The sequence below is a fragment of the Lissotriton vulgaris genome, chromosome 6, assembly GCF_964263255.1.
Source record: "Lissotriton vulgaris chromosome 6, aLisVul1.2, whole genome shotgun sequence".
Taxonomy (NCBI): Eukaryota; Metazoa; Chordata; class Amphibia; order Caudata; family Salamandridae; genus Lissotriton; species Lissotriton vulgaris.
This window is the reverse complement of record NC_141694.1, coordinates 28,388,963-28,409,530: the sequence shown is the minus strand read 5'-3', so window position 1 is coordinate 28,409,530 and position 20,568 is coordinate 28,388,963. Positions and strand designations below refer to the sequence as shown.

Here is a 20,568-nt window from a genome sequence, read left to right as displayed (position 1 = left end):
GGTAGAGTGTCCGGTTTGTCATGGACAATCAATCAATCAAGTATTTGTTAAGCGCGACTACTCACCCGTAGGGGTCTCAAGGCGCTAATGGCCTGCCCACTCACTTCCCATGGGTACACTTTGACATACCTCTGTCATTTTCCATTTTCTTACCTCAGCGCCTGCCCGGTGAAGAACAAATATTCCTTCAGATTTACCATTTTTCACTGACAAATTCCAGAATGTGTTCCCCTTCCATACATTGTTTAGTATGTTGTCTCTATCTTCCCTCCAGGCTGTACCTGTGGCGTAGCAGCATGCAGAGTTACACAAGGGGTGTGGTTTTCTACTGAGGCTTCAATGGCTTTAAGGGGGGGGGGGTTGTTACAATGTGCATAGATGGTCCTGTTCTTGTTACACCCATGCGCAAACTCTGCGTCTGCCCAAGTGTGAATGTTGATTCAGGGTAAACAAATACATAAATACACTCGTTGTCACTACATTTTTTTCACCGAGCACAAAATATATGTAGATAACCAGTCATGAAACGTAAACACCACAGGTCTGAGTCAAAAGTCACCATAGCCTCGAGATGCCAGCATAGAACCGTGTTACAGATGCTTCGGTTATGTGCTTCATTTGGTGAAATTAGCTTAAAGATGTTTTTTTTCCAAAAGTGAAACTAAAACGAAACGCTAGCCTAGAAAGTTTGGTTGCCTTTAGTAAAGAGAAGAGAAACATATTTAATCGAGTAGTTGAGAAGGAAGGGTTTTCGATAACACATATTTGGTTTGTTAAAAACCTCCTGATTCTGAGGAAGTGAGACATTTCGTTCGCTTAGCTTACAGGAAGGGGGGCTGATGAAACAAAGGTACTGAACCTCTAGAGTGCCTTCCCTGCTGCCCTGCCTGCTAGCAGACTGCTTGACCCGAGCGATGGGTATCTTCTTGAACCTAGGCATTCGATTGGATAAAATCTAAATTTCACTGAAGCGATGTAATATCTGCAAAATAACTTGATAAATCCGTGAAATAAGTGTGTTCAAACCAGTAACCCACTGGTTTAATGGCATTGCAGTCACTCAAACGTGTAATATTAGTGGATAAGTATACAAGAAAATGTCCAAAAAGTAGATGCAATAACACCGGGGGTTCTAGTTATACTTAAACATTCAAATGTTTCTTCAGTCAGTCGGTCCTCTATCTTGCCTTCCTTTCCAAGCCTCTGTGGGGCCACTTCTCGTCCCCCCACCTGGGGCTTGGTGAATGACATGTTGCTTCTGATCTGGAGCTAAGAGCTTCATCCAGGTACCCCTTGGCGCGGACTCTCGTTGTAACCTGGAAGGAAGCAGCCTGAACCCTCAAGGCTCACCTGTCGCTCATCGTCTGTGCCACGTCCTCCTAAAAGTGGACATTTCAAGAAGATGGATGCCCACCGAGGGACTGCGGCTTCCTTTCTGGCTGGGCTGGCTCTGCGTTGAGTCTGGCGATGAGTGTAGGCCATGGGAAGAATCCATGTGGGATGGGGCAGGTTCAAGAAGAAAGGACAGACGGTGGGAAGAATCCATGTGGGATGGGGCAGGTTCAAGGGGGAAGGACAGACGGTGGAAAGAATCCATGTGGGATGGGGCAGGTTCAATGGAAAAGGACAGACAGTGGGAAGAATCCATGTGGGATGGGGCAGGTTCAATGTAAAAGGACAGACGGTGGGAAGAATCCATGTGGGATGGGGCAGGTTCAAGGGGGAAGGACAGACGGTGGAAAGAATCCATGTGGGATGGGGCAGGTTCAATGTAAAAGGACAGACGGTGGGAAGAATCCATGTGGGATGGGGCAGGTTCAAGGGGGAAGGACAGACGGTGGAAAGAATCCATGTGGGATGGGGCAGGTTCAATGGAAAAGGACAGACGGTGGGAAGAATCCATGTGGGATGGGGCAGGTTCAATGTAAAAGGACAGACGGTGGGAAGAAGCCATGTGGGATGGGGCAGGTTCAAGGGGGAAGGACAGACGGTGGAAAGAATCCATGTGGGATGGGGCAGGTTCAATGGAAAAGGACAGACGGTGGGAAGAATCCATGTGGGATGGGGCAGGTTCAATGTAAAAGGACAGACGGTGGGAAGAATCCATGTGGGATGGGGCAGGTTCAAGGGGGAAGGACAGACGGTGGAAAGAATCCATGTGGGATGGGGCAGGTTCAATGTAAAAGGACAGACGGTGGGAAGAATCCATGTGGGATGGGGCAGGTTCAATGTAAAAGGACAGACGGTGGGAAGAATCCATGTGGGATGGGGCAGGTTCAATGGAAAAGGACAGACGGTGGGAAGAATCCATGTGGGATGGGGCAGGTTCAATGTAAAAGGACAGACGGTTGGAAGAATCCATGTGGGATGGGGCAGGTTCAAGGGGGAAGGACAGACGGTGGAAATAATCCATGTGGGATGGGGCAGGTTCAATGGAAAAGGACAGACGGTGGGAAGAATCCATGTGGGATGGGGCAGGTTCAATGTAAAAGGACAGACGGTGGGAAGAATCCATGTGGGATGGGGCAGGTTCAATGGAAAAGGACAGACGGTGGGAAGAATCCATGTGGGATGGGGCAGGTTCAATGGAAAAGGACAGACGGTGGGAAGAATCCATGTGGGATGGGGCAGGTTCAATGTAAAAGGACAGACGGTGGGAAGAATCCATGTGGGATGGGGCAGGTTCAATGTAAAAGGACAGACGGTGGGAAGAATCCATGTGGGATGGGGCAGGTTCAATGTAAAAGGACAGACGGTGGGAAGAATCCATGTGGGATGGGGCAGGTTCAATGGAAAAGGACAGACGGTGGGAAGAATCCATGTGGGATGGGGCAGGTTCAATGTAAAAGGACAGACGGTGGGAAGAATCCATGTGGGATGGGGCAGGTTCAATGGAAAAGGACAGACGGTGGGAAGAATCCATGTGGGATGGGGCAGGTTCAATGGAAAAGGACAGACGGTGGGAAGAATCCATGTGGGATGGGGCAGGTTCAATGTAAAAGGACAGACGGTGGGAAGAATCCATGTGGGATGGGGCAGGTTCAAGGGGGAAGGACAGACGGTGGAAAGAATCCATGTGGGATGGGGCAGGTTCAATGGAAAAGGACAGACGGTGGGAAGAATCCATGTGGGATGGGGCAGGTTCAATGTAAAAGGACAGACGGTGGGAAGAATCCATGTGGGATGGGGCAGGTTCAATGGAAAAGGACAGACGGTGGGAAGAATCCATGTGGGATGGGGCAGGTTCAATGGAAAAGGACAGACGGTGGGAAGAATCCATGTGGGATGGGGCAGGTTCAATGTAAAAGGACAGACGGTGGGAAGAATCCATGTGGGATGGGGCAGGTTCAATGGAAAAGGACAGACGGTGGGAAGAATCCATGTGGGATGGGGCAGGTTCAATGTAAAAGGACAGACGGTGGGAAGAATCCATGTGGGATGGGGCAGGTTCAAGGGGGAAGGACAGACGGTGGAAAGAATCCATGTGGGATGGGGCAGGTTCAATGGAAAAGGACAGACGGTGGGAAGAATCCATGTGGGATGGGGCAGGTTCAATGTAAAAGGACAGACGGTGGGAAGAATCCATGTGGGATGGGGCAGGTTCAAGGGGGAAGGACAGACGGTGGAAAGAATCCATGTGGGATGGGGCAGGTTCAATGGAAAAGGACAGACGGTGGGAAGAATCCATGTGGGATGGGGCAGGTTCAATGTAAAAGGACAGACGGTGGGAAGAATCCATGTGGGATGGGGCAGGTTCAATGTAAAAGGACAGACGGTGGGAAGAATCCATGTGGGATGGGGCAGGTTCAATGGAAAAGGACAGACGGTGGGAAGAATCCATGTGGGATGGGGCAGGTTCAAGGGGGAAGGACAGACGGTGGGAAGAATCCATGTGGGATGGGGCAGGTTCAAGGGGGAAGGACAGACGGTGGAAAGAATCCATGTGGGATGGGGCAGGTTCAATGGAAAAGGACAGACGGTGGGAAGAATCCATGTGGGATGGGGCAGGTTCAATGTAAAAGGACAGACGGTGGGAAGAATCCATGTGGGATGGGGCAGGTTCAATGTAAAAGGACAGACGGTGGAAAGAATCCATGTGGGATGGGGCAGGTTCAATGGAAAAGGACAGACGGTGGGAAGAATCCATGTGGGATGGGGCAGGTTCAAGGGGGAAGGACAGACGGTGGGAAGAATCCATGTGGGATGGGGCAGGTTCAATGTAAAAGGACAGACGGTGGGAAGAATCCATGTGGGATGGGGCAGGTTCAATGTAAAAGGACAGACGGTGGGAAAAATCCATGTGGGATGGGGCAGGTTCAAGGGGGAAGGACAGGCGGTGGGAAGAATCCATGTGGGATGGGGCAGGTTCAATGGAAAAGGACAGACGGTGGGAAGAATCCATGTGGGATGGGGCAGGTTCAATGTAAAAGGACAGACGGTGGGAAGAATCCATGTGGGATGGGGCAGGTTCAAGGGGGAAGGACAGACGGTGGAAAGAATCCATGAGGGATGGGGCAGGTTCAAGGGGGAAGGACAGACGGTGGGAAAAATCCATGTGGGATGGGGCAGGTTCAAGGGGGAAGGACAGACGGTGGGAAGAATCCATGTGGGATGGGGCAGGTTCAAGGGGGAAGGACAGACGGTGGGAAGAATCCATGTGGGATGGGGCAGGTTCAAGGGGGAAGGACAGACAGTGGAAAGAATCCATGTGGGATGGGGCAGGTTCAATGGAAAAGGACAGACGGTGGGAAGAATCCATGTGGGATGGGGCAGGTTCAATGGAAAAGGACAGACGGTGGGAAGAATCCATGTGGGATGGGGCAGGCTCAAGGGGGAAGGACAGACGGTGGAAAGAATCCATGTGGGATGGGGCAGGTTCAAGGGGGAAGGACAGACGGTGGGAATAATCCATGTGGGATGGGGCAGGTTCAATGGAAAAGGACAGACGGTGGGAAGAATCCATGTGGGATGGGGCAGGTTCAAGGGATGAAGGACAGACGGGCGGACCCTGCTACCACCTGAACCCTGTAAATAAACAGCAGATGGCTCCTGCATCCGGGAGGGACATCCCAGACCTTCATCTTCAGAAGTGATCGGCCTTGAGATGTTAGGAATGAAAGTTAGTGCGTCTGCCCAAAGAGAAGGCACACGGTTTCCATGCTCTGCAGACTGCAGCATGGTTACAAAATCAGAGGCATTTGTCAATTTTCTTACCTATTAGTTTGTCATATCCTGAAATAGCAGCAACCGAGAGCGTCCTGATCTGCAGAATATTAACCAGCAGAGTTAGATAAATGCGTACAATAGGTACTCACACCACGCCTTGAGGCGTAAGGGATGCCTTTATCTCTTATAATGTTCCAGCATTCTGGCAGAAGTGGGGTAACGGCGCCCCTTCCAGACTTGAGACGTTCGTGAGGTCCAGGGGGTGACAGCGGCTACTTTTTAATTCAACAGTAATATTTGTCCGACTGCGTTGAGTTTCCCAGATGTTTAGAAAAGGAACCCGCGTTATTCTGTGTGTGAGATGTTGGCTGCCAGCGCCGCGTGCCACCTTCAGATAAGGAGTCTGCAAAGTTGTATTTCTCACTCGGACATTTTGCGAAGTTTGGGGTTTAACTCCGACTTCGCGAATGCACAGATTTTGTGCCCGCTGCTCGAGGTCATTTTCACTCTCCTGAGGTAAGAAGTGCCTGCCCTGGAGACTTTTCCTCTGGAAGGGGATTGTTTGATATTTTTTTCATGAACAATGAAACATTTTTGAATTCAATCTGGAAGGTTCTCTTTTATAACATTCAATGTGAGAACGTTGCGGTCTTTGCGCAGGCTTAAAAATGCGTAAAACCTTGCAACTTTCTCAAAATTGTAAAATTTTTCAGAGAATTTGAGAAAGGCTACTGATAAAAATGTACCTTTGCCCCCTCACCCCGCCCCCCTTCCCCGTCACCACCCTCTCTAGGTATGTGCGGTGCCATCGGACACCCTCTCTCTCCTTGTTACTGAATGTTTCATTTTTTGAACCTTTTTTTTAACTTTTCTTTGGATTTTTAGATCGTTATTACTTGCTTTCACCTTTGTGCTAAAGTTTATGAATGCAAAATTCTGTATTTATTGCTAGAAGTGCGTGCACATGCCCGGAAGCGTCTGCACTCACAAAGGAACAAAACTCTTGGGAAATGTCTCCAAGGCCGCTGAGAAGTGTGCGGCATGGGGGCGAGGCCCCGCTTACAGACCCGTTTCCTGCTGACCTTAGCTCCTCGGGGCAGGTCTGGGCCGCTCGAGGCACCCCCAAGTCTGACAGAACCACCCCCCACCCCCCGTAGAGGAGTAAATCAGGGACACTTTGACGAGCAGCTGTTAGCGCCCTGTCTCGGGGAGAGATTTAGGACTGACCCCCCCCGGGGCCTGGAGTGACCCCAGCAGGGCCCCCCTGGGCGCGCTCATGTCTGCCTTCAGGCGGGGGCGCGCCGCCCCCCCCCCCCCCCCCGGGGCCTGGAGTGACCCCCAGCAGGGCCCCCCTGGGCGCGCTCATGTCTGCCTTCAGGCGGGGGCGCGCCGCCCCCCCCCCCCGGGGCCTGGAGTGACCCCCAGCAGGGCCCGCCTGGGCGCACTCATGTCTGCCTTCAGGTGGGAGCGCGCCGCCCCCGGGGCCTGGAGTGACCCCCAGCAGGGCCCGCCTGGGCGCGCTCATGTCTGCCTTCAGGCGGGGGCGCGCCGCCCCCCGGGGCCTGGAGTGACCCCCAGACATGAGCCCGCCTCGGCGCGCTCATGTCTGCCTTCAGGCGGGGGCGCGCCGCCCCCCCGGGGCCTGGAGTGACCCCCAGCAGGGCCCGCCTGGGCGCTCATGTCTGCCTTCAGGCGGAGGCGCGCCGCCCCCCGGGGCCTGGAGTGACCCCCAGACATGAGCCCGCCTCGGCGCGCTCATGTCTGCCTTCAGGCGGGGGCGCGCCGCCCCCCCGGGGCCTGGAGTGACCCCCAGCAGGGCCCGCCTGGGCGCGCTCATGTCTGCCTTCAGGCGGGGGCGCGCCGCCCCCCCGGGGCCTGGAGTGACCCCCAGCAGGGCCCGCCTGGGCGCGCTCATGTCTGCCTTCAGGCGGGAGCGCGCCGCCCCCCGGGGCCTGGAGTGACCCCCAGCAGGGCCCGCCTGGGCGCGCTCATGTCTGCCTTCAGGCGGGGGCGCGCCGCCCCCCGGGGCCTGGAGTGACCCCCAGACATGAGCCCGCCTCGGCGCGCTCATGTCTGCCTTCAGGCGGGGGCGCGCCGCCCCCCCCGGGCCTGGAGTGACCCCCAGCAGGGCCCGCCTGGGCGCGCTCATGTCTGCCTTCAGGCGGGGGCGCGCCGCCCCCCCGGGGCCTGGAGTGACCCCCAGCAGGGCCCGCCTGGGCGCGCTCATGTCTGCCTTCAGGCGGGGGCGCGCCGCCCCCCGGGGCCTGGAGTGACCCCCAGCAGGGCCCGCCTGGGCGCGCTCATGTCTGCCTTCAGGCGGGAGCGCGCCGCCCCCCGGGGCCTGGAGTGACCCCCAGCAGGGCCCGCCTGGGCGCGCTCATGTCTGCCTTCAGGCGGGGGCGCGCCGCCCCCCCCCCCCGGGGCCTGGAGTGACCCCTAGCAGGGCCCGCCTGGGCGCGCTCATGTCTGCCTTCAGGCGGGGGCGCGCCGCCCCCCGGGGCCTGGAGTGACCCCCAGCAGGGCCCGCCTGGGCGCGCTCATGTCTGCCTTCAGGCGGGAGCGCGCCGCCCCCCGGGGCTTGGAGTGACCCCCAGCAGGGCCCGCCTGGGCGCGCTCATGTCTGCCTTCAGGCGGGGGCGCGCCGCCCCCCGGGGCCTGGAGTGACCCCCAGCAGGGCCCGCCTGGGCGCGCTCATGTCTGCCTTCAGGCGGGAGCGCGCCGCCCCCCCGGGGCCTGGAGTGACCCCCAGCAGGGCCCGCCTGGGCGCGCTCATGTCTGCCTTCAGACGGGAGCTGTGAAAAATAAATACAAACTTGGTGAACATTATCGGCGCCATCTTGCCCCCTTTCCAGGCCCATTCGTGCGCGTAAGCGGCAGCCATTTTGAGCACCATGGCCTCCCTGCCCCTCACTAATAGCCAGCGCGTCTCTCTCTCTCTTAACCTCGCAAGCATTCCCCCGCACGCTGACAACCCCCCCGCTCTCTCATGCCTTGGGTCATAAACCCCTCTCCAGCGCAGCTTCACCACGGAACCCCATCCTGTTCCCAGCGCGACACCTCCCTTCATTCCTTTCATGGCCTCAAACCCTTTTGATGCAAACCCCCTTTTCCTGTGTCCCCGTTTGTCTTCCTCGTTCCCAGGCTGCCACCTGACCCTGCGGATACTGTTTATTACCCCGTACAGTAGGAAGCTTCCCCTCCCCATCAAAAGACCCCCGAACCGATCAAAGCCCCCACCCCATGAGATCCGATCAACCCCACGCATTCCGTGAATCGGCGGAATGCCCTGCTGTGCGACCACCATCACCTGTTGTGACCGGGGTGGGGAATCCAACTGTAAATGTATGTGGGAACGGGTCTGGAGGGGAGATTCCGAGGATGTTCTTTCAAGTATTAAAATATTACGAGAATGTGTTATGTGCAATAAAGGTCGTAAACTCTAGTATAAGAGGCCCGGCCTCAGAGATGTGGTTAGAGCACCTCGTGACGATACTTGCTGTCTGAATTGATGTGTTCTCCTCCGGAGAGAATAAAATCCTCGTTTCCCGCCTTCCAGTCTCCAGCGCCTGCTTCTTCATTGATTAATATTGGTGGGTCATAGAGGCGATACCGCCGGGCAACATAAAAGGGTCTTTGGTTACCGGTTGTCTTTGAAACCCTTTTTAACAATTGGCGTCCCAAACGTGGGGCCCATCAGCGACTCGTGGATCCAGTGGGAGAGGTCCTGACGACAGAGTGAACGACTGCAACGATCGGAAGGTACCCTGTCCGATAGACCCTTGTCTGACAGCCGATCATCCGAACTTCACTGGTTCCGAACAGACCTCTCTCGAGTGATCTGCGGTCCTGACTGGGAACCATCAGGAGTGCCACGAGAAGTACGAAGAGAAGAGGACGATCGGGCGCTGGATTCGGAAGACGAGAAACTGTCCATGCGGTCCGGGTAAGGTCGTGTAAACACGACGAAATTGCGATAGTGATAGATAATTGGAAGTAATTGATAATTGTTGTGAAAATACTAGTATTACTCTTTGTTAATTTATTGGAGATTCGCTGTCTGCAAACGGAGAAACAACAGGCTCTCCCTTTATAAACAGCGAAGGATAGGTACGCACCCGCCGGACCTATTTTCCCCCTCCCCATTGAACAATTGCCCCCCCCCCCCCATTGATTAACTGTTATAGATCGTTTTCTGGAGATTCTCTGTCTACAAACAGGGAAGATTAGGTCCCCTCTTTGCAGATAGTGAAAGGGTAGGTGACGCGAACCTTTGCGAGCCTACTTATTCTCCCCATTGACCATATTGATTTTTTATTTTTGACCTAACATTGATTAACTGTTATAGATTGTTTTCTGGAGATTCTCTGTCTGAAAACAGGGAAGATTAGGTCCCCTCTTTGCAGATAGTGAAAGGGTAGGTGACGCGAACCTTTGCGAGCCTACTTATTCTCCCCATTGACCATATTGATTTTTTATTTTTGACCTAACGTTGATCGATTGCTCAGAATTGGTTCATGAGGTATTCACTACGTGCAAACAACGTAGAATAGAAATATTCTGTCTAGTCTTTGCGCGCAGTGATAAGATAGGTAGTGCTGACTATTATCCCATTGTGATCCGTCATGCCTGTCTTCTCCCCACTGGTCAGTAGCCTGTTTTACCCGGACCGATTATTAGAGATGAACCATCCGGCTCCGCTGGAAGGCACCCCTAATAAGGACATGTTCATGAAGCATGGATTAATCGCTATAGCCTACAGTGAGCTGTGGCATAAATATACGAAAGAGGATCGAGAAAGACAGTGGCCACTGAGAGGATCCTTTGATCTTGACAAAATAGAAACGGTGGAAATAGCCCTTCGTAGAAATGAAACAACACCTATTATGCTCGATAGTCTCGGTATGTGGCGCAAAGAAGCCACACAACGAAGGGAAAGCGACGAATTTAGAAAAGGTGAAGGGACACGACGGACAAACCTCCAAACGTCTAGTAGGCAAAGGGAAGGGCCAGCGATGGCACAGCCCCGAGGAGTAGACATGAAAAGCGAACGGTGTAAGGGGATGTGCCGACAAGCCAACCCCGGAACACAACGACCTGAAGGTAATCCCCCAACATTACGCACAGGACGGACAGATTTAAAACAAAACCAATGTGCTTTCTGTAAATGTCTTGGACACTGGAAAGCCCAATGCCCGACTCTGCAAAGCATAGGTAAGAATGGAGGGGTGACAGAAAGGACGGACCGACAGAAAGGAAAAAGACGTGAGATAAAAACCAATCAGACTAGTGCAGACAGAACAGACAGGACCACCCCGTTCGATTATGCTCGGTGGCACAGATTTCGTCAGACCAATTTTAACGACATGTTAGAATTCTGGGACTGATTGCTCTCTGTTGCTCCCCCACTCTGAAAAACAAACACAACTGCAGGTCAGTGTAAACAACCCCCCGTTAGAGAAAAGATTCAAGAAAGCCAAGCGTCTATTATATAACTTAGGATTTAATTACGGTAAAACACACAACCAACAGTAAATAGAATAACTAGTAGAACTCTCTAAAAAGCAAACTTGACTAATAGGAAAAATACAAAACATGTTATGCTCACTCCGGAAGTCCTCGAAACGTAACAGTTCGATGGTCCCGCCCATCCGAAACACATAGCACGTGTGGGGCGGGGCCTGCCAGCAAACCATGGGCCAAAAAGAGATCGCTGGCGAGAAGGTACTGGAGACTCCACCAAGCAGGCAATGAAATGGTCTTCCCATACTGCCCTTCCAGGGATGGCGTCCCCCGGGCCGCGAGTAGGGAGGGGGCGGATGAAAATTACCCCCTCCCTCATATCTCCTGGTCCGGCCATCACGAATTCCTCCATCGAACAGATGCAGGGTGGGCAGGGAGGAAGAGGCGACGCGGACGAGCCTCTTCCACCTCCACAGGTAGGAGGCTTCCCTGCCCTGGCCCGACGCCGATGTCCTCCAGCCGGGCGACGGCCATATACCTACGCTGCACAGGAAATATAATGTCCGGCTGGTATATTTCCGCAACACAGGACATACAATGCCCGACTCGTATATTTTCTCAGTACAGGACATACAAGACCCGGCTGGTATACTTGCGTAGGACAGGACATACAATGTCCGACGGGCATATTTACGGAGTACCGGATGTACAGTGGTCCCCCAAGAGTCGGAATCAGGGGTGTAGGGTGGTCATCATGTGCGCCCCTGATTCCAAGAGACGGCGTAGGATGCACCGGGAGAGGAAGACGGCACGGTGAGCCTCCCTCACCTCCCCAGATGAAGGCTCCACTGCTGCACCCTGGCGCCCCGAACCAAAATGTCCTGCTCCAACCGCATGATGCTCTGTTTTTCGCCATCACAAGAAGTTTTCCTCCGCTCCTGATGGATACGGCAAAGGTTGCTGCAGGGCCTCAAAATGGCGTCTGGGCCCTTGAAAGGCGGGTCTAGGCCGCGGGAGTAACTTTGTCCGAAATTGCAACTCGGGCGCTTGCCCACCTGGGCGCAAGCCCCCACCACCGACAAAACATCCCCTCGACTTTGAAGATTCTACCAAAGTCCCAAGAGCCCTCGGCCCCTTCAGGCTTCCGGTGAGGAACAGCTGCATTGATCTCAAATTAAATAACCACGGCACAGCAACAAGATGGCGGTGCTCTCGTGTCTGCATCAGCTTCCGTCTGAACCACCCAGGAACATTATGGGCTAACGAACTCGAGCAAGTTCCGGCTGAACATCAACATGACCCGGTAAGAGAGACTTTACCCCCTCCCTCTCTTGATTGACGGTCCACACCACCAGCCCCTTTGTTAGCACAGTTTTCTTTTGGACTACCGAAAGGGACTCTGGTCCAACCGCCAATTGTCGGGGATATTTTGCCCCTGATGCTACTTCCGGACTAAACCGACCTCGCCCAAAATGGCGCTGGTACCAATGGAAACTAATGAATGCCTCGTGGTGTTCCTTAACTAATGAAACTTGATGTACTAAGATATACATATATATATATACGAACCATTGCGCACTCGATTTTAAAGGGAGGAGGGTTCACTTGGCGAACATTTAAGAAGGGTTCCATAAAATGTTGATTTCAATGAACAATTTATTTTCGATATTTGTTGTAACTGATACATAACGTCGCTCATGATGCACGCCCGCGGTTTGCATTTAGGAAATGTGATTACGATGAGCTTGACTGTGTTTCCATCTATGAACTGAAATGCCCCTGATTCCTTCGTCACGCAATGAAATGTTTTTGGTTACTTACAAATAATTAATTAGACCTTTTTACATGATCTTGTACTACAAAATAACCCCCTACTGTATGTGCTTCCATCGACGACATGTCAGGCCAAAATATGAATTGCGCTCTCACCTTTTACGTACTGAATAACTCTACAAATAAAAGTCTTAGAAGCTATGGATAGGCTCCGCGTACTTTTGTAAATACGGGTATCGGTGGGAGGGTTTTTCTGTGCGCAACTGTTCTGCTCTCTTTTTAAGGTTATCCGAGAAATGGTTGTTCGGCCCTGGGTTGATGGTCAAAACGAAGGTATGATACGCTGCTTATGAAGAAGGACCTCGACTTCAGAGAATGGGTAAAGTAAAAAGGTGTGATTGATAAATTGCTATAAGGATATGGTGGTCGAAGGTACTAAGGTACAGGGTTGAACAAAGAACTGGTATGCCTTAAGAACATCACAGCTTTGGGAATGATTTTGGGACCCCGATGACCGGATACATCTACGAAACCGGGTACCTCGCGCTAGGCACCTCTGATTCCTCTTTTTAGCGTTTTTACTACACACGATCCTTAACGCCATCCTCGAACCTCCCCATGAACCACCTATCACATTGCCTGCCCCCATGACTTTAAGAAACCAGAACCCTAAGGGATTATATCCCGAAGAGACAAGTACGATTATGTGGTAAGTAAAGGATTTTCGTGCCCTTACATTTGATGTGTTCGAATGTTGTCCCCCTACCCCCCCCCTTTTTTTCTCCCCCTTTTTCCCTCTGCAGGTTACATTAGAATCCCGATTAGAGTATCATAAGGGATCTGGAACCACGTCACGCCCGATGCATGAAGACGGACTAGCGCTACAAAATGGCACAACAAGGACGCTCTCACGACCTTTTTACCAAATCTAACGCTTTTCTGTCCCAAAACCGCATGCTTCCCACCTCCTAACACAGACCCGAAACGTCTAACGTTGGGTAACGCACTGAATAGCCCAAACAATACACGGTCATTCTCTATGTCACACGTGTACTGTTCGGCCTATTGTCTCTCTCTCTCTCTCTCTCTCTTTCTCTCACTCACTCTTCCACCCCTCCACACTTTCCCTCTTCCTAGCAACTGGCACCTAATTGGCGAACCTGGTGCACCTCCTGATTGGCCCCAAATACCACAAGTATTTGTGCAAATCTGTCCTAAATAAAATTGTATTGGTACCACGTTACTACCTCTCCTTTTCTACTAAAATATGGATGAAATTTAAATTGGCCGATAGGAAAGGGACAGGTAAGACGACTAAGGTTCCCTAAATTTGACCCACTCTCAGGGAACTCTTTGTCAGTGGCTCCTATGATAAAAATGTGTCTGTGGTGATGCGACCATCCCCATTGAAAATTGTCTCCGTACCCCAAGCTGTAAGAAATGATCGAGACACCCCCATCTACCCAAAATGCCCCCAGTTTGGTATCCATCAGATCCCTCCTTCCCCGAGGATAAGTTTAATAATTATTGCAAACCACCCCTCCCGAGTTTTTGTAGTAACCAGGTTGCGAGGATTTATATAGAAAGTTAGAAGGATGTGTGCAAAGTTGAAAATTAGATTGAAAAACGAAAGAACTTGTTGCAGTAGGCATGGTTGAAAATAAGATGTTTTTATGTAATGCAGACTCGTTTAGCCTATGTTCATCCCTCAGAAGGATGCTTATCAGACTATGGTGAATAGCACGTTGCACTTTTTGTAAAATACAAGGCCCTGAAGACTAGCCTAGCCTTGCAAGACTCGTACTAGAGAAATGGGTCTCTGCCAGAAGAACTGACATCTACTATAATAGACATATGACAAATGAACGTAATAATCATCAAAGCGTCAAAGAATTAGCCAACAAAAGGAAGTTGCAAGGAATCCAGCAAACCCATCATCAATTGTTTGTACGTAAGCCGCAAAAATCTCAAATGTAGCGAGTGCTTACGCTAGTCGCTTGGTGTTGGGAAAGAAAGTAGATTCATGTAATTACCTTTTTCTGCAAAATCTCTAAAGACTGTCTTTTCAACACTCATTTAAGGATATCGCTGTCGGAGGAGAAAGAGACCGGATGTGGGAGCACGCGGCCTGACTGCGGATTGTGGAACGTCAGCAACGGAGGCCAAGGCGAGACCACGGCAGTAAGGAGTCGCAGGACGGGGCACTGTTTCAAACAAAGCTAAGGAAAGGGCTGACCTGAAGCCCCTGCTCTATGATCAACGTGTGCCAAAAAGCCCCCGCTCTCTGAACATGGTCTCGGACTCGCCTGACGCAAAACTCTCCGCCCCCCCCCCTGATCTGTTCCCGACTTGGCCTTGCTCCATCCCCTCTTCCTCCGACCTACCATAAGGACTGTTCACACCCGCACCTTTCCACCCGAACTCCCAAGTTCCTCCAAATCCTACTGAGCTACCCAGAGAAGAGTACTCCCTACGTCAAAAGGGAGGGAGCTCCGACTAAGTAGACCACGAACTGTGTTAAATCCCAGAACGGTGACCTAGAACTCCACCAAGGGTCGCCCCCGAAGAAAAGATAAACAAAGTCTGTGGTTCTGCCCGCTACCAAGCACCTTGGAAGATGATGGAAGCAACAGGAAATGCCCACCACAGAGACTCAAGAAACGAACTGATCTCACAATTACCCCCAACGGCTCGATCCACATGAACATTTCTGTTGATAGGTAATCCAGGTGTTCAAACAGTGCCGACAGAAGACGACAAAAGGACAACGAAGAACTCTGATATTTTTACTGTATCTCCTTTCTCTCCCAAATCACCATTGGACTGACTATGCACCCACTGTATACAAAAAGGACTTATTTATATGATAATTTACCAGTTCTTATTCTATGATCTGTACCCAACACCCTCGCTACGTGATTCTAGTCTGATATTGCATTACGATGACTTTTTCCTGCAACCAACTTAACAATGAACCCGCCTACTGACTGATGAGATTTTTCAATATGATGTTTATAATGTGATGTTTACGTACAGTTCTTTCACCCAAGCCCCCTCTCCCTTACTTATGATCACTGCATATAGGGGTAGATAGGAAATAGGCCAGCAAGATGTCTTGGAAATGTTAAAGGGAGGACTGTGAAAAATAAATACAAACTTGGTGAACATTATCGGCGCCATCTTGCCCCCTTTCCAGGCCCATTCGTGCGCGTAAGCGGCAGCCATTTTGAGCACCATGGCCTCCCTGCCCCTCACTAATAGCCAGCGCGTCTCTCTCTCTCTTAACCTCGCAAGCATTCCCCCGCACGCTGACAACCCCCCCGCTCTCTCATGCCTTGGGTCATAAACCCCTCTCCAGCGCAGCTTCACCACGGAACCCCATCCTGTTCCCAGCGCGACACCTCCCTTCATTCCTTTCATGGCCTCAAACCCTTTTGATGCAAACCCCCTTTTCCTGTGTCCCCGTTTGTCTTCCTCGTTCCCAGGCTGCCACCTGACCCTGCGGATACTGTTTATTACCCCGTACAGTAGGAAGCTTCCCCTCCCCATCAAAAGACCCCCGAACCGATCAAAGCCCCCACCCCATGAGATCCGATCAACCCCACGCATTCCGTGAATCGGCGGAATGCCCTGCTGTGCGACCACCATCACCTGTTGTGACCGGGGTGGGGAATCCAACTGTAAATGTATGTGGGAACGGGTCTGGAGGGGAGATTCCGAGGATGTTCTTTCAAGTATTAAAATATTACGAGAATGTGTTATGTGCAATAAAGGTCGTAAACTCTAGTATAAGAGGCCCGGCCTCAGAGATGTGGTTAGAGCACCTCGTGACGATACTTGCTGTCTGAATTGATGTGTTCTCCTCCGGAGAGAATAAAATCCTCGTTTCCCGCCTTCCAGTCTCCAGCGCCTGCTTCTTCATTGATTAATATTGGTGGGTCATAGAGGCGATACCGCCGGGCAACATAAAAGGGTCTTTGGTTACCGGTTGTCTTTGAAACCCTTTTTAACAGAGCGCGCCGCCCCCCGGGGCCTGGAGTGACCCCCAGCAGGGCCCGCCTGGGCGCGCTCATGTCTGCCTTCAGGCGGGGGCGCGCCGCCCCCCGGGGCCTGGAGTGACCCCCAGACATGAGCCCGCCTCGGCGCGCTCATGTCTGCCTTCAGGCGGGGGCGCGCTGCCCCCCCGGGGCCTGGAGTGACCCCCAGCAGGGCCCGCCTGGGCGCGCTCATGTCTGCCTTCAGGCGGGGGCGCGCCGCCCCCCCGGGGCCTGGAGTGACCCCCAGCAGGGCCCGCCTGGGCGCGCTCATGTCTGCCTTCAGGCGGGGGCGCGCCGCCCCCCGGGGCCTGGAGTGACCCCCAGCAGGGCCCGCCTGGGCGCGCTCATGTCTGCCTTCAGGCGGGAGCGCGCCGCCCCCCGGGGCCTGGAGTGACCCCCAGCAGGGCCCGCCTGGGCGCGCTCATGTCTGCCTTCAGGCGGGGGCGCGCCGCCCCCCCCCCCCGGGGCCTGGAGTGACCCCTAGCAGGGCCCGCCTGGGCGCGCTCATGTCTGCCTTCAGGCGGGGGCGCGCCGCCCCCCGGGGCCTGGAGTGACCCCCAGCAGGGCCCGCCTGGGCGCGCTCATGTCTGCCTTCAGGCGGGAGCGCGCCGCCCCCCGGGGCTTGGAGTGACCCCCAGCAGGGCCCGCCTGGGCGCGCTCATGTCTGCCTTCAGGCGGGGGCGCGCCGCCCCCCGGGGCCTGGAGTGACCCCCAGCAGGGCCCGCCTGGGCGCGCTCATGTCTGCCTTCAGGCGGGAGCGCGCCGCCCCCCGGGGCCTGGAGTGACCCCCAGCAGGGCCCGCCTGGGCGCGCTCATGTCTGCCTTCAGACGGGAGCGCGCCGCCCCCCGGGGCCTGGAGTGACCCCCAGCAGGGCCCGCCTGGGCGCGCTCATGTCTGCCTTCAGGCGGGGGCGCGCCGCCCCCCGGGGCCTGGAGTGACCCCCAGACATGAGCCCGCCTCGGCGCGCTCATGTCTGCCTTCAGGCGGGGGCGCGCTGCCCCCCCGGGGCCTGGAGTGACCCCCAGCAGGGCCCGCCTGGGCGCGCTCATGTCTGCCTTCAGGCGGGGGCGCGCCGCCCCCCGGGGCCTGGAGTGACCCCCAGACATGAGCCCGCCTCGGCGCGCTCATGTCTGCCTTCAGGCGGGGGCGCGCCGCCCCCCCGGGGCCTGGAGTGACCCCCAGCAGGGCCCGCCTGGGCGCGCTCATGTCTGCCTTCAGGCGGGGGCGCGCCGCCCCCCCCGGGGCCTGGAGTGACCCCCAGCAGGGCCCGCCTGGGCGCGCTCATGTCTGCCTTCAGGCGGGAGCGCGCCGCCCCCCGGGGCCTGGAGTGACCCCCAGCAGGGCCCGCCTGGGCGCGCTCATGTCTGCCTTCAGGCGGGGGCGCGCCGCCCCCCGGGGCCTGGAGTGACCCCCAGACATGAGCCCGCCTCGGCGCGCTCATGTCTGCCTTCAGGCGGGGGCGCGCCGCCCCCCCCGGGGCCTGGAGTGACCCCCAGCAGGGCCCGCCTGGGCGCGCTCATGTCTGCCTTCAGGCGGGGGCGCGCCGCCCCCGGGGCCTGGAGTGACCCCCAGACATGAGCCCGCCTCGGCGCGCTCATGTCTGCCTTCAGGCGGGGGCGCGCTGCCCCCCCGGGGCCTGGAGTGACCCCCAGGAGGGCCCGCCTGGGCGCGCTCATGTCTGCTTTCAGGCGGGGGCGCGCTTGTCTTGTTATGGTGCCGTTTCCTAGACTTGTCGTCTGCAGATGAGAGAGATGGACGGTAGAAGTCAAGGCTGGCTGCTTTATATCTGCTGCTGGTCACGCCTACTTGGGCCAATCAATCGATCGATCAGTCAAACAGCCTTTGTAAAGCGGGTCACAGTCACCCCTAGAGGTAAGGCGCCTCCCTCAAGGATGGTTGAGTCCACATTGATGTGCAGTTTACAACCCTGTCCCTTGCACCCGTCTCTGCTCCATCCACTACTGGTATGTCCCCTCCCCCCATGCACTATTGGTATTTTCCTATCCTCTCCACGTACTCATTGTGTATCCCTCTCACTATTGGTACATCTGCCATCCCTCCAAGGACTATTGGTATATTCCTCTTACTACTGGTGCATCCCCTTCCATGTACATGTACTATTGCTATATGCCCCCCCCCCCCTCCATGCACTATTGGAATATCCCCCTTTACCTCCATATACTATTGGTATATCCCACTGCCTGTCCTCCACGCAGTTCTGAAAGTATATACCCTCTTTATCTGCTATTGGTATACCCCTTCCTTGCACTATGGTTATACCCCTTCCTTGCACTATGGGTATACCCCTTCCTTGCACTATGGGTATACCCCTTCCTTTCACTATTGGTATACCCCTTCCTTGTACTATGGGAATACCCCTTCCTTGCACTATGGGTATACCCCTTCCTTGCACTATGGGTATACCCCTTCCTTTCACTATTGGTATACCCCTTCCTTGCACTATGGGTATACCCCTTCCTTGCACTATGGGTATACCCCTTCCTTGCACTATGGGTATACCCCTTCCTTGCACTATGGGTATACCCCTTCCTTGCACTATGGGTATACCCCTTCCTTGGACTATGGGTATACCCCTTCCTTGCACTATGGGTATGCCCCTTCCTTGCACTATGGGTATACCCCTTCCTTGCATTATGGGTATACCCCTTCCTTGCACTATGGGTATACCCCTTCCTTGCACTATGGGTATACCCCTTCCTTGCACTATGGGTATACCCCTTCCTTTCACTATGGGTATACCCCTTCCTTTCACTATTGGTATACCCCTTCCTTGTACTATGGGAATACCCCTTCCTTGCACTATGGGTATACCCCTTCCTTTCACTATGGGTATACCCCTTCCTTGGACTATGGGTATACCCCTTCCTTGCACTATGGGTATGCCCCTTCCTTGCACTATGGGTATACCCCTTCCTTGCACTATGGGTATACCCCTTCCTTTCACTATGGGTATACCCCTTCCTTGGACTATGGGTATACCCCTTCCTTGCACTATGGGTATACCCCATCCTCTCCATGTACTATTTCGACACAAGGCGGCCGAGGGGACTCTTGTGCCCGGGAGCTGGAAAACGCCCAAGATTCTCGTTTGTATGTTGGGCGCAAGAGTTTCTGTTTCACCTGCATAAAGATTATAGCGGGCCAAAAATGATGGATTGGAATGCTGCCCCGTGCGAATGCCAGTAGTTGGACAAGCATTCCACCCATCATCTGTCGAGTGTTTACAGATGACAGTCAGCAGGGAGCTGGGACAGGGGTGAGACACAGAGTCACTGCCAGGGACAGTGGGCAGAGTTGTGTGAGGGCAGGGAAGGATGCTGCCCCGGGAGAGGAGGGGGCAGAGAAGCTGGGTTGGGCAGACCAGGTGCTGGTGTTCGAGTGGACCAGACACGTGACAATCAAAGTAGCTTCTCATTTGGCCAAACCTTGACCAGTTGTTAAACCACTGATGGCCTCTTTGTAGGTATCCGGGTGCTTGGTAGGAAGGGGCTTTATCGACTTGTGGTGGTCTGGCCACGCCTTGTGGGCTCAAACGGAGGGTGAAACCCCTGAGGTGCTAAGGAAGCCCCTTCAATGCTGTTAAATGGAGGACCACCTCGTGACACCAGGAGTGAAAGAGGCGCGTGCTGTGCCTGCAGTAGATTGTACTTTGAAAAATGACAGGGCCTTGGTACCAGCAGCACAGGTTCTGCCAGGGCCTTGGTACCAGCAGGACAGGTTCTGCCAGGGCCTTGGTACCAGCAGGACAGGTTCTGCCAGGGCCTTGGTACCAGCAGGGCAGGTTCTGCCAGGGCCTTGGTACCAGCAGGACAGGTTCTGCCAGGGCCGTGGCACCAGCAGGACAGGTTCTGCCAGGGCCTTGGTACCAGCAGGACAGGTTCTGCCAGGGCCGTGGCACCAGCAGGACAGGTTCTGCCAGGGCCTTGGTACCAGCAGGACAGGTTCTGCCAGGGCCTTGGCACAAGTAGGACAGGTTCCGCCAGGGCCTTGGCACTAGCAGGACAGGTTCTGCCAGGGCCTTGGTACCAGCAGGACAGGTTCTGCCAGGGCCTTGGCACAAGTAGGACAGGTTCTGCCAGGGCCTTGGCACTAGCAGGACAGGTTCTGCCA

The 20,568-nt window shown here is 54.4% G+C and overlaps 1 protein-coding gene across 2 annotated transcripts in view; it reads left to right on the top strand.

The window, feature by feature from the left end:
* Positions 1–20,568, top strand: part of DAAM2 (dishevelled associated activator of morphogenesis 2) — a 683,417-nt gene that overhangs the window by 625,693 nt on the left and 37,156 nt on the right. The window lies entirely within an intron of this gene.